Raw genomic sequence first — 13,520 nt, forward strand, 5'->3', positions numbered from 1 at the left:
GGTCTACACTAAGATGAATTTGAGAAAATACATTTGATTAGATTTAGTAGTTTATTTCTAAAGATCATTAGATCCATTTAAAAAAATAAACTTCTAAAAATAAGCTAAATTCAATTTGCTTATTCTAAACAGCAAAAGTTGAGGTGTTTCTAATAAAAGAGTAGCAATAATGGGACAGTTGAGAGATATGGCTTTTAATACATTCTTTAGTTAATCATTCTCCTATTTGCTGAATAAATCATCCTAAATATATCAATTTTATTATGGAACTTCTGATTGGAGGTAATATTTTAAAAGCATCTGTTGCATACTTGGATTTTTAAAACTCAGTGTAAATTACAGGTTTTCATGATAAGTTGAAAACAAAACTTTTGAAAGTGGTACATTGGCTCATCCCACTACTACTTAGCATAGTACTAATGAGAATTTATTGCAATGTGTTATTATCCTTAAATAATAAATGTTGAGTAGAAGTAAGAGAAACTAGAGACACATTTTGTGGATATATTTCATTAGTAGTAGAGTTAAGGAAAAATGCTCATTATGATTTTGACAGCTGGGTCCTTTAAGTAGCATCTGCAGCTCAATTTATATGTGCAAAGTACAAAATTTCTTGGCTTTTTCTTTATTAAACACTGTGTTTTTCCCCAATAATTATTGGAGTTGGCAATGATACCGAAATATATTACATTTTTACTTATTTCATATGATTGATGAATGAACCGAAAAGATATGCATAACTTAAACTAGTCATTTGGATATAGTAATTTTTTAAAATACACATTTCTATTTCATGTTATGTATAACTTTCAGGATTACAATTAATTTTATTACACATAGCTAGATGTTACATTATGCTTTTAAACTAAAAGGCTGATAGATTTAATTCAAGGAGATTGTTAAACTTTGTACTTTTATAAGGTCATATTTTGAGTTAGAAAGTTTTTATAACTACGAGTGTCCTTAATCCAAGATTCCACAGGTTGGGGGGAATTTATGAATCCCTTAAAATTGTGTGGAAATTCTATATGTTAGCTCCTTTTGTTTTTTTCGGGAATGAATGGTTGGGTGGCTTTATTAAAAGGGTCTGCGATTGGGGGAAAAAAAGACTTTTTACAACAATACCTTTTAAAAATAATAATATTCTTTTTTCTACAAATTATAGATTTCCTTATGTCCAATTGTCTTCTCAATTGAATCTTTGAGAAATTCTTCCTTCGTAGTCCTCTCCTGTTGCCCACAGTATCTAATACCCTTTTCTTTATAATCGTATGAGTGAGTACAAAATTTATGAGAAGTAAAGGATTTTGTTTAGGGAAACTTTTTGATAGATTTGATTGGCTTGTATTAGGACTTGTAAAAAGTTATAGAAGAATTTTCTTTCCAGTTATTTAAAATCCTCTGTTTTATTCAGTAAAAAACCGTTATGTTTTAGGTAAATCACACTGAAATAAACTGATGTAGCAAGTGTAAAGTAGAACATATGCAAATGTAAAGGTTTCCTTTTTGAGGACTTCAGTAACTAGTGGTGAAAATGTCTCAAAACAAGTCAGTAGAGATAATTATCATATATTAAGATTTATTTCTTCTGTTTTTTCATTCTATTTTCATTTTTTATCTTATATATTTTAGGAAGTTTCAAGTCAAGAGAAACAAAATGATGGGGTTTTCATATTTTAAATTTGATTTTTAAAAAACTGTTTCTAAATCAAAACTTTGGAAATGTTTCTTTTGCCTATTTATCTAGAGATTTTGGTATAAGGATGTTTATTTTTAAGGTCACTTAATATTGGTTTTGGAAGTTATTTTGGATGATTATAAGTTACAAAAATGTTTAACTTAGATTATTAGGGGAAAATTCCTAAATTTTTGGTATTTTACTTTGCTACTGTTTAGATGGAGGAGCTAAACAAGCAGTATTTATTTTATAGCACAAATATGAAGAAGCTTTTTTCACAGTAGATACCCTACCTAGAGTAATAGTAGATGTTCAGAGCAGTGGGGTTGACCCTTATATAATATTTTCCAAAAAGTGAAAACCAAAAATGTAAAATTTTGAGGAAAATCTTTGAGAATATTAGCAACAGTCTAGAAGAATGGAACTTAAAGTTTATTAATTAAGCAAATATAGTAGTAGCATTGGCTGAATAATTCCTCTTTTGAACAGTTTAGACCACTGATTAAAAGTCATTAGATAAAAATCACTGTGAAGATATACCTTGAGGGATTATGGTGTATTTACATGTTACCCATAGAAATTATTTCTGTATTGTTTAATGGGAGAAATGAACAGTATCATTAGAGTGCAGTAACAGGTGGACATTTCAGATGATGAATATAATATCTCAGCTGTTATATGAAGTGTGTTATCTTTGAAGAACTTTTCATCTGCTTTTGTTTCTTGACACTCGTGATAGAAATAAAAATATCAGCATCCTGATGATGTGGAGCAATTTATACTAAGGAGATGATTTTTTTTAGAAAGTGAGGTCAAGTATTAAAACATACAATAGAGATACTCATTTAGAGAATAAAGAAACTTTATAAGATTTTTTTTTCAACTCTTCCCAATCAGTATTCTGTCATTACTTAGATAAAATTGGAGGAGAGAAGAAAAAAGAGAGTAGGGCATGAATGAAGCTTGGCCAGTTGTTTAAAATCATATAAGCCCGTGAAGCTCATGTCATCTATGAATCAGTTTCTATTCGTTTCCTTTAGGTCGCAGTGCTTTTTCAGGTCACATCCTTTTGTAGGAGAGAAAATGCCAATTATTCATTTATCATTAACAAGGCTTCCTTCTTTCTCTATGTAAGGCTTCCTTCTTTCTCTATGTAAGGCTTCCTTCTTTCTCTGTGTAAGGCATATAAAAATTATCCTTCAAGAACTAGTATTGAAAATCAGTTTAACGCTTCTGAAGGAATAAGTGTGCCCTCATAATTAATTAGAATTTAGATTTGAAAGTTAAATTCTTACCGAAGATTTTTTTGTATTTTGCTTTAATAGGAGTAAGCAGAGGAAATTGTTAACTTAATACCCTATTTTTATTTAATGATGACACATGACACATGGCCTTTGCCTTTAAGTATATTTTATATTGCTATTACTAAAGAAATCACTAATGGAAGTCTTTTAATTGAATTTAAAGAGGTTAGCTCCTTTTATATATTTATATTTATAAAGTGAATAGCCTTGTCTTTATCACCTTTCCAATGAAAAGATGCAAATGCATGGACTATATATAAATATTATATAAATATTAAATAATATTATATAATATGTAATGTCCTGTGGGGGTGTGTATATATGAAGGTTGGTCTCTTAAAATACATCATTAAATATGTAATCCATAAATAAGTTCTTAAACCTGTCTTTAGGATATAGTTTTTGACTGATATAAGAAATGAAATACATTTTTTTTTCTCTAAATCTAATCTGTTGTTTTCCTTTATCAGGCAGACTCATAGCTTGTCCTAATTACTGTTTCTCTCTCAACGAAAACTGTTCTTTACCAGTAAGTGACCAGCCTTAAACATTTTTATCACTTTGAACAAATACTGTTCTCAGTATTCTTTTTGCCTAATTCATTTATCATGCGTACATCTGATTTGCTTTAAACTTGATCATCCAGAACATTGTTGTAGAGAGTTTTCCTATATCAGAGCCCTTGTTGTGTTTTTTCTGATGACATTAGGCAACAGTATAGTGTTATCAGTCATCATTGGCCACAACTTTACTTCTTTAATTTGAATCTAGCATTTTCAAGGCCATTGTTTCTTAACTGAGATTGTAGATCAGACTTCTCTGTGAAGTTTTATAAATATACAGAAGTTTAGGCGCTACTCTGGATACTCTGAATCTCTTTACTTGATATTCTTGGCATAAAAAATTGTCTCAGGGTTATTATATTAAATCTTAAAATATTTGAGGCTATAGAAATTATATCCATTCATTTTTATAAATCAGATCCAATATTCACAGGCTTATTTGAAAATAGGTTTAATCATTATCCTTGAAGACATTTTTTCTAAAATTTGCTTGGAATGGCTTTCTTATCTTTGTTTTGCATGCCGTGGAAACAACCAAATTTCCTTTTCAGTTTGCGTTATTCTTATCATAAACTCTCTTCAGACCTTTCACATTTGAAAATTATAAATAAAATTTGCCTCCAAAAAAGTGTTTGCTTGTATTAGTTCCTAGTGGCTATCAGTGAATATTTTGCATATCTGAGTTAGGTAACATTTTAAACTATTAATAAAAAACATGAGTAACAAAATGCTAGATTTAAAACATAGACTTAGATCTCTTACAGCATTGAAGCTATTAATCAGTAGTTTTCCTAATTAAAAGCATGGGATAAATTCCCTAAGCACTTCTGAGGACTTTTGTAGGTATAGCCTCTGTATGGAAATACTCTTTAAATTTTCATATGGAAAGTCTTAGTATTACAAAAAAATAAAGCATTAACATTTAAGATATTTAGGCCTGTACTGGAAATGATTCAAATTTTCTATATTAAAAATATAAGGTCATCTTAGATTATAGGAGTTATGCTTTTCTTCAGTATAAGAAGCTTGTGTAAAAGTGGCTGTCTTATCAGGTACTTTTCTGATACATTGTAGTAATTCATCAGATACATCTTCTTAGATTATCTCACTGACATTTGTCACATGTGGGTGATTTCTAAACACATTGTAGGATTTGGACCTATGAAGCTAATATGGCTTTAGTGAAAAATAAAAGGACAGAGATAAAATTGTATTTACTTTTGTCTTCATGCCTTTAATCTTATAACTGAAAATTCAGAGGAAAAGAACAAGTAGAAATTCACTAATTCAACATTTGTTTTCTGTGGTTTAGTTTTAATGTTTCTTTGGAAATTTATTTTGCAAATATTACCATAATAATAATAACACCACAATATTGTCTTTGAATTGAAAAAGTTACCCATTCATTTTCAAAGTTGACTGCCAGTGGACTTTTGGATGTTTGTGTGTGTGTGTGTTTTCACTTATAATATGATGGCTGTCTCATTATTTAAAATTTATAACTATTTTTGAGTGTACAAACTGATTAGCTATTTATAATACTATTATAATATAGCATTGTAATTTGAGAATAAGAAAACAAGTTAGGATTTAGGTGGGATTGAAAAATAAAATTATATTTTATTGATTAAAATATAAACTTGTAAAAAAGAAGTCTTATTCCAATTGGACCTTTTAAAATTTTATTTTTCTAATAATATATTGCAACTTAATGTGTATAAAACTAGAGTTTCTCTGGTAGCCAGTGTACTAAATAAATAGTTACTGTTAAAATGCGATTTTTGTTGTTCCTTATCTTGGAAACATTTCCCCACAGTATCTAAGCAATGTGTTTTAAGATTTATTGGGCTCAACCTACAAATTCAACAAATACTCCTTTTGCATTTTGGAGGAAAAAGCTTAACTATGATATACATATTTTGCTCTTCAGAATGCTAAAATTATATTAATCAATTAACACTTTAGAAAGTAGTTCTGGTAGGGAGACATCAGTTGTTGGACTTAAGTGAAAAAATTTCAACCTCTTAGTTTCTTATATAGGGATTAAAGAGAATAACTTTATTCCTTTGGGATTTTAACTGGTTTTCTTGGATATTTTTCAAAGTATTTAATTATAATAGTTTCTACATTTCTTCCAAAATTATAGCATATTACAGTACATCTTACTGTTAAAGATCTTTTATATTTTTGACTTTTTTTTCCTATTATGCTTTTTACTGCTGTCTCCGATTCATAAATACCATCACCAGAAATTTTTTGTGCCTACTGTTTATTTTATAGTTAGCTTTAACCATATGGCTGGTCTGTTCTCTTCAGGAATTCCTAACCGGTATGGCTTTCTTTCCCCCAGCTGTTTGCTTTTATAGACTTAGAGCAAAAAAATTAGCAAAAAAATAATGAGAGATCTAGCCAGTCATTTTCTATCAGATGCATTGCTATAGAAGTGAATTCATTAAGACTGAAAAATATTCAACACATATGATTTGTCTCTTATGTCAGTTTTTCTGGGACCCAGATTAAATAGGAGCATTTCAGTGTTATCATAGAAGTGACAGTGACTTGAATGCATACACACACACACACACACACACACACACACACACACACACAGTTCAGAGGAGGATAGATGAAAATTTGGAATTGTTTAAAAAAAATACTTGCAAATCGTGCTGCTACTTAAATATTTAAGGAATTTAAAAAGTTATGTAGTTATAGTAAAGTGTTCCTTGTCATTTGTTCTACTGGAATTGACCATGAAAAAGAATATTAAGCCTTATTTATATCCAATTATTGACTGTGCAAACTGTGACTCAATGGATATTTGTATGCCAAAAAAAAAAGTTATTAAAGTTGAGAAAGTTTTAGACTTAATAAAGATGTATAAATAATTTTGATTAGTATTCTCATTATAATGAAGCTACTGTTAATTTGGTGCAATACATTCTTCCCTTTCTCATCCTTTTAAAATTAAATATATAAGATGTATGTTTTGTTTTGTTACATTGAATTTTGTTTAAAAATTTTTCAGTGTGTGTATATGAACTAATGTTTGATTTGTTTCTGTATAGCATGAATGAAGATAATAATTGAAAAATTTGCACATTTTTTAGTCCTTTGGAAATTTGTATTCTAACAGTTTTTAAGAATATGCATTTATTTTGTACATAATAAATTTAGCTTTGTATAGGAAAATGGGTTTGAATCAAATAAAAAATGATGTTTTCTTCAGCTGGTTTGTAATTCTCAATTTTATAGAGTCTGATTAGAACTTAGCATTGGCTGAGTTATTTGAGTAGACAAGGGATTGAATACAGTATTTAAGCAGCAAATTGATTGCTGCTTCTTTCTCATATGAGCAGAATTTCTTCTGTAGTCCTGTGTGCACAAGATAAATGTTATGTTAATTGACCAGTTTTTGTTGTATATAACAACAGGTATTAAGCCTTTCATTTTAAAGCCACCTCAGAAACATGGTTATGAGCTAGAAATCTCCATTTGTAGCTAATCAAATAATACATTAGATTGGTTTTTTAAAAAACATTTATTTCCTTTCACAGTTAAAATCTTTTACTCATCAACTTTGACAGTGTAGATGTTGACCTATTCGTATCCTATACACTTTACATTTGTGGATAAGGGTAACAGATTGGATGTAAGTAACTGTATTTTAGTTTGCTCCATATTAGAGTTCTGGCAGAACAACAGTGAAGGCATAAACCTACAAGGATGAGGGCATAAGCCTAAAAGGACAAAGAAAATAGAGAAGATAATACAATTTTGGAAGGTGGAAAATTAATGGATTCAAACTGGATGAATCTAGACTTACAGGGTGCCTAAGATAACGATAGGTACCTAAGTCTAAATCTCTCCACATGTCCTCCAAAAAACTATACAGATAAACAAAAACAAATGTATCCTCAAATATCCCATGCCTTCAAGATATCAAGAAGACAGATAACACGACAAACATCAAATTACTTAAAAATAGAAATATAAAAAGCAAATTCCAACAGAGCTATCTCTTAAGTTTCTATAGTAAGCCTTTACAGAAAGCAAGGAGAGTCCAGAAAAACTTGAGGGTAGTTGATTAGAGAACCTAAGATTGAGCTAAAAAAAAAAAAAAAAAAAGACTCCCAGAAAGAGAAAGCCCATCCTAAGTGCAAAAATACTGAACAAGAGTTTGAGTGGATCAGAGTACTGCATACAAAAAGTGGACTTAGTGTGCAGGATTTGACATGGCAATCTCAGAAGACATTCTTAAGAAGAATGTAGAAATGCAATTGCTTTGTAGACTAGTTGGTGAAAGAGGAAAAAATGGGGGAAATTTAGGATTTAGGATCCTGCATGCAAGAGAGAAAAATATTGAGAGATAGGTAATTCTACCCATCACCCTCATCTTCCCAAAACTAAAATAAAAAAACTACAATCCATTATCTATCATGAACGATGACATGAAAATCCTTAAGTGAATATTAGCAGATCATTTCTAGCAATGTGTAAGAAGTATAATGCCTCATGACCAAGTGTGGTTCCTCCCATGAATTTAAGATTGGGTTAATGTTGGGCTTCCCTGGTGGCGCAGTGGTTGAGAGTCCGCCTGCCGATGCAGGGGACGCGGGTTCGTGCCCCAGTCTGGGAGGATCCCACATGCCACGGAGCAGCTGGGCCCGTGAGCCATGGCCACTGAGCCTGCACGTCCGGAGCGAGAGGCCACAACAGTGAGAGGCCCACGTACCGCAAAAAAAAAAAAAAAAAAAAAAAAAAAAAAAAAGATTGGGTTAATGTTTAAAATGTCACCTGTTTAAGATAATTCTCAGTAGACTGAAAATAGAAAACTTTTGTAATAAAGTATATTTATGAAAAACCTATAGCTAACATAATATTTAATGTAAAAGACTGAATTCTTCCCAAATTAGGAATAAGGTAAGAATACCTATTCTCACTATTATTCAACATTGTACTGGAGACTCTAGCTAGTGCAATAATGCAAGAAATAAAACAGCATACATATTGGAAAGGAGACAGTAAAAATATCCTTTTGTGGTTAACAAGCATGTAGAAAATTCTAAGATATCTGTGTACACAAAACAGTAGAACTTATGAGCCAAGCAAAGATACAAGGTGAAATACAAAAATAGATCATATTTCTGTATTCTAGCAACAAAAATTGTAATTCAAAACAATACAGTTTACAATATCTTGAAAATATTAAATACCTAGGAAATATAAAATATTTGCAGGACATGTACACTGAAACTACAGAATATGGCTGGAAAAATGGAATAAAAAATAGATTTGAAGAAACTGAAAGGCTGATTCTAAATTTTATAGGGAAATGCAAAGGACATAATGTCAAAACAATTTGAAAAAGAACAAGGTTGGAAGACTTAACTCTGATTTCAAGAATTAGAGCTACAGGAATCAGACATTGTGGATTATCCAGCATAAGGATAGACATGTAGGTCAAAAGGAGTATAGAAGGCCTTTAGATGTGGCCATATATATGATGAATTGATTTTCTACATATGTGCCAAAATAATTAAATGAGGAAAGAACAGTCTTTTCAACAAATGGTGCTGGAACTGATTATTTATTAACTTGAAGCAAATTATAGACCTAAATGTAAAACCTACAACTATAAACTTGCAGATGAACTCGTAAGGATACATTTTACAATCTTATGTCACAGCTAAATAATCTGAGTTTAAGAAAGCTGAATCTTTTATAATGGGCTGCAAGCACACCTTCCTGACCTTTGCCCTGGAGGGAAACATTAATACTGATGAGGAAGCAAACCTGCCTTCTATTCCAGAAGGAGACTATTTCTGCCTTCCAAGTTGTTTGCTGTACAAACATCCTTGAAAAGATACGTCCAGAACAAAATGGCAGTTAATACCTTGCTCTTAAGAGACTCAGTTTCCCAACACTGCCTATCATCCGCTAGGCCTTGTCAGACCACCAAGTCTTAAGGACCACAGGGAAGACATAAGCTGCATGAGCAAGTAGCCCAGATCCCCAGAGTATCCACCACTGTCATACCAGTGCCCCTTCCTCAGCTAACACATTTGGTTTTGTAAGTGATCTTGTATGATCAGATGGAGGAGGAAGAAAAAGACCAAGCTTCATTTACAGGTGTGATGGCTCAGTATGTGGGTAAAGCCAAAAATGGGTAGCATTGAAACCTTACTTATGGGTGGTTTTGAAAAACAGTGGCAAGGGAAAACCACCTCAATGGGCAGATCTTTAGTGGTGCACCATGTCATTTACTTTGTGTGGAAAGATAAGATGTGGAAAGATAAGAAACCCAAAGTTAGAATATATACATATATATGGAATCATGGGCAGTGATGAAAGACCCGGCCAGCTGCTGAGAGACATGAATGGAAAAAATTTTAAGATTGGAGACAAGAAGGTCTGGGATAGAGGTAGGTACATGGACATATGAGAGTGGGAAAGAAGTGTGAAAATCTTTGAGTCACATATTAGCACCCACCATGAAAGAGGCATTAAACAATCAAGTGGACCAAACAACCAATCCAATTCATGTCAGGTAGTCCCTGCACTGGCCACTCCAGGGCCAGTGCAATGGGTAGGTACATGAACAAAGTAGCCACAATGGCAGAAATGGAGACTATCCATGGGCTTAACAGCATGAACCCTCCACTTACCAAGGCTGGTCTAGCTATTGCCACCACTGAATGTCCAATTTACCAACAACAAAGATAAATGCTTAGTGCCCAATTCCTCAAGGAGACCAATGGGCCACATGCTGGCAAGTTATGTATTTTGGGCCCCTTCCATTCTGGAAGGGCAAGTTCATTCTCATAGGAACAGACATGTATTTTATGTACATGGTTTGCCCTTTATGTCTACAGGGCCTTAACCAGCACCATTATCTTAAGGGCAGTGGAGTATTTGATTCATTGGCAAGGGATTCCACATAACATCACCTCAGACCAAAGGACCCACTTTACAGTAAATAAGTGCTGGAGGGAGCCCATGACAATGGAACTCACTGGTCATATCACATACATCACCCACAAGCTGCCATCCAGATAAAGCATCAGAATAGCTTGCCAATGTGACCTGGATAATTAGGAAGAGGTACAGCTGCCATTACACAATGGAATGTGTAATAGTGTAGAACCCAGGTGATTTACTTGGGCACTACTTTGTACATCTTTGCCCAATTGTGACTGCAAAGAGAAAAACCATAGTCTGAGAAGTACATGATTACCAGGTACTCAGGCAGTTCAGAACAATCCAGTCATTCTTCCAGACTAATCAAGCCTCAAGACTTGGTAGCTGAGTAAAGAGAATCTACCATGGATAGCGGAGAAAGAAGATTATAAGTATCAGTTGTGGCCCTCAGAAAAACTACAGAGGCTAACTTCCCTTCCAAGTTTTTTCTCAGGAAGAGAGTAAGGTGGGTGTGTAGAAAAAGGCCCAGCAAAGCCCAATCATCGTGGGTAATTCTCATTCCAAACTCCCCACTAGGTTGGTCTAGGAGTTGTTGGGCCTGCATCATAGTTCCACTTCTCTTTCTGCCCAATCCAGATTCCTTCCTTCACATGTATTAATCCTTACTACATATCTTGCATCTTAAACTCCATCTCAGACTCTGCTGATACAATGTGCAAGTACCCCATACACTCAACCTGTAGGAACTTTATCAATATGACAGACTCCTAAATAATTTTTGAGATTTCTCTCTGACCTTCTGGCATGTATTATTTTACTAAGGCATCTAGGAAATTTCTGCTTTATGCTCACCAGGTCTCAATAGTATGTCATCAGAGTAATGGACAAGCAAGATATTGTGTGAAATACCATTACAAATAAGTTAGAAATTTTATGTTATTATGTCACAGAGGAGAACTGATGAAGTCCTGGAGTAAAACAGTGATGGTGTAATGCTGTCTCTACTAGGTAAAGGCAAACTGTATCTGATTATCCTTATTCATTAGAATTGAGAAAAAAAGTTTGCACCCACCAAACAGGCAATTTAATGGCAATAATAATTACCATGTGGATCAGAGTCCCAGCAGGAGACAGATGGCATGCTGAAACCAGTAATTAAAAGAGAGTTCAGTAAAGGAAATATTTATGAAGGTGTGGGAAGGGTTTAAGGAAACCACAAGGTTTCAGTGTTCCAAGACTAGCAGCAGAGGTGAGCCATCACCAACCCTAAGCCTGAAGTGGCAAGAAGGGAGTTCCACTTCCTAGAAAGGGTATCTGTATGGGAAGGGCCATATGACAGGAGCTATGGTAAACAGTGAGTCCACAGCATGAAAGCCAGTAGAATGACTATCTTGACTTTACTTTCCTCTCATCCTCTCATCTTATGCTACTATTTCCTGTTGGCCAAATCCAACCAGAATTTGGATCAGAGGGCTAGGGAACCCACTGAGTGTCCTTGTCTATGGACAGTACCACCTATAGAGCAGAGCAAGACAGGCCCATGTTTGGGAGTTACCCACATATCACAAATCCATAAAAAAGTTAAAGAACGCATGGGCAAATCAGTATTCGATGGTCAGTCAGGATTTGGTGGTTAATCAGGATTTTGTGGTCAACGAAACTGTTAACATCCATTCTCATAGCTAATACTGCTCAGGCTCCAGGGAAATTCTTCATATCTCACATTCTATATCTTTGAAATATTATAAAATGTGACTGCATCTAAATGCTATAAAGGTTTGTAGGCTGTGCTGCTATAAAACTAGAGGAGAATATAACAGTGGAAAGAGTATTTGAGCTTGAGCAAGCAAGTCGATAAAAATAGATAAATTACTTTAGCCAATCTTTGTTCTCAGCATAAACACAATAGATTTTTGCATAATGAAACATTATTTCTTCTCTTAGGGTTCCATTAGTGGAATGGAAGTACTCAACAATTATTGTGGTGACCACGGTGGTTGCAATTGGCAGCTTAGGAACACTTTTCCATATTAAATTACTGTTCCTTTTAAAATAATATATATGTAGGTCTAGATATGATGTGAGTAAAGTGTGGTACCAATTCTTTATATTACCCTACAGATCTAGTTATCGCTTTAAGAGATGGTGAGAATCACAATATAAGTGATACAATTGTTATGATAAATTTAAACTTTTATAATATTTGCTGCAATAACAATGTTACCATATGCAACAACTCCATTACAGTTGAACACAATAGATAAAAGTCATTGTTCATTTCTGAAGCTAAAGATTACTTTAAAAATTTTATTGATAATTCCAGTTGCTACTGCCTCAACAGAGCAAAATTTCTTCAATTTGAAAGAATTAAAAAAACTATTCTATACATAAATTATCCTTCAATAAGCCTGAGATTGTTTTAAAAAAATCTATCCAAGAACCACAATGACCGAAGACAGGATAATTTGGCATTTCTGCAGACAGAAGACAAATGTCAAAAATCTTGGCTTTAAAAATAGAGATTCTTCTGAAGTAAAGGGAAGAAAAATAAATTTTATGAAATAAATATATAATGTGTGAATTATGCATCTATATTTTATATTTGATCCAAACACCACTAGATTATTATAGAACACCCAGACATGTGCAATAATTAAGTTCAGCTACATTTTGTTATTACATATATTTTAAATCTACTTGGAAAAGTGTTGGTCGGGGCACAGCGATGATAACTCCTAATGTTTTCTCCAAGCCAGGGTTCCTCCTCCCCCAGCAACTCGATCCCGGAGTCGTGGGCGTGTCTGGAGTCTCGGGGGTGCCTGGAGTCGCGTCCGCCGGAATCCCGCCTCGGGGCGCGGCTCCCAGCTCCCAGAGCTCCTCCGCGCTCCCTTGCTCCCCTCGCCAGCCCTGGCGGCCCAGGCCACGCCCCCAGCGGCCCATTCGTTCGCTCGTCCCGCGGGCGCCCCCGCACACCCCTCCGTTGCGCGGGTCCCAGCACGCTGAGGCGCTGCTGCCGAGCGTGGAACGAAGACGTGGCTCCCGGGCGGAGAAGCC

This window comes from Lipotes vexillifer, unplaced genomic scaffold (genome assembly GCF_000442215.2).
Source record: "Lipotes vexillifer unplaced genomic scaffold, Lipotes_vexillifer_v1.1 scaffold313, whole genome shotgun sequence".
Lineage (NCBI taxonomy): Eukaryota > Metazoa > Chordata > Mammalia > Artiodactyla > Lipotidae > Lipotes > Lipotes vexillifer.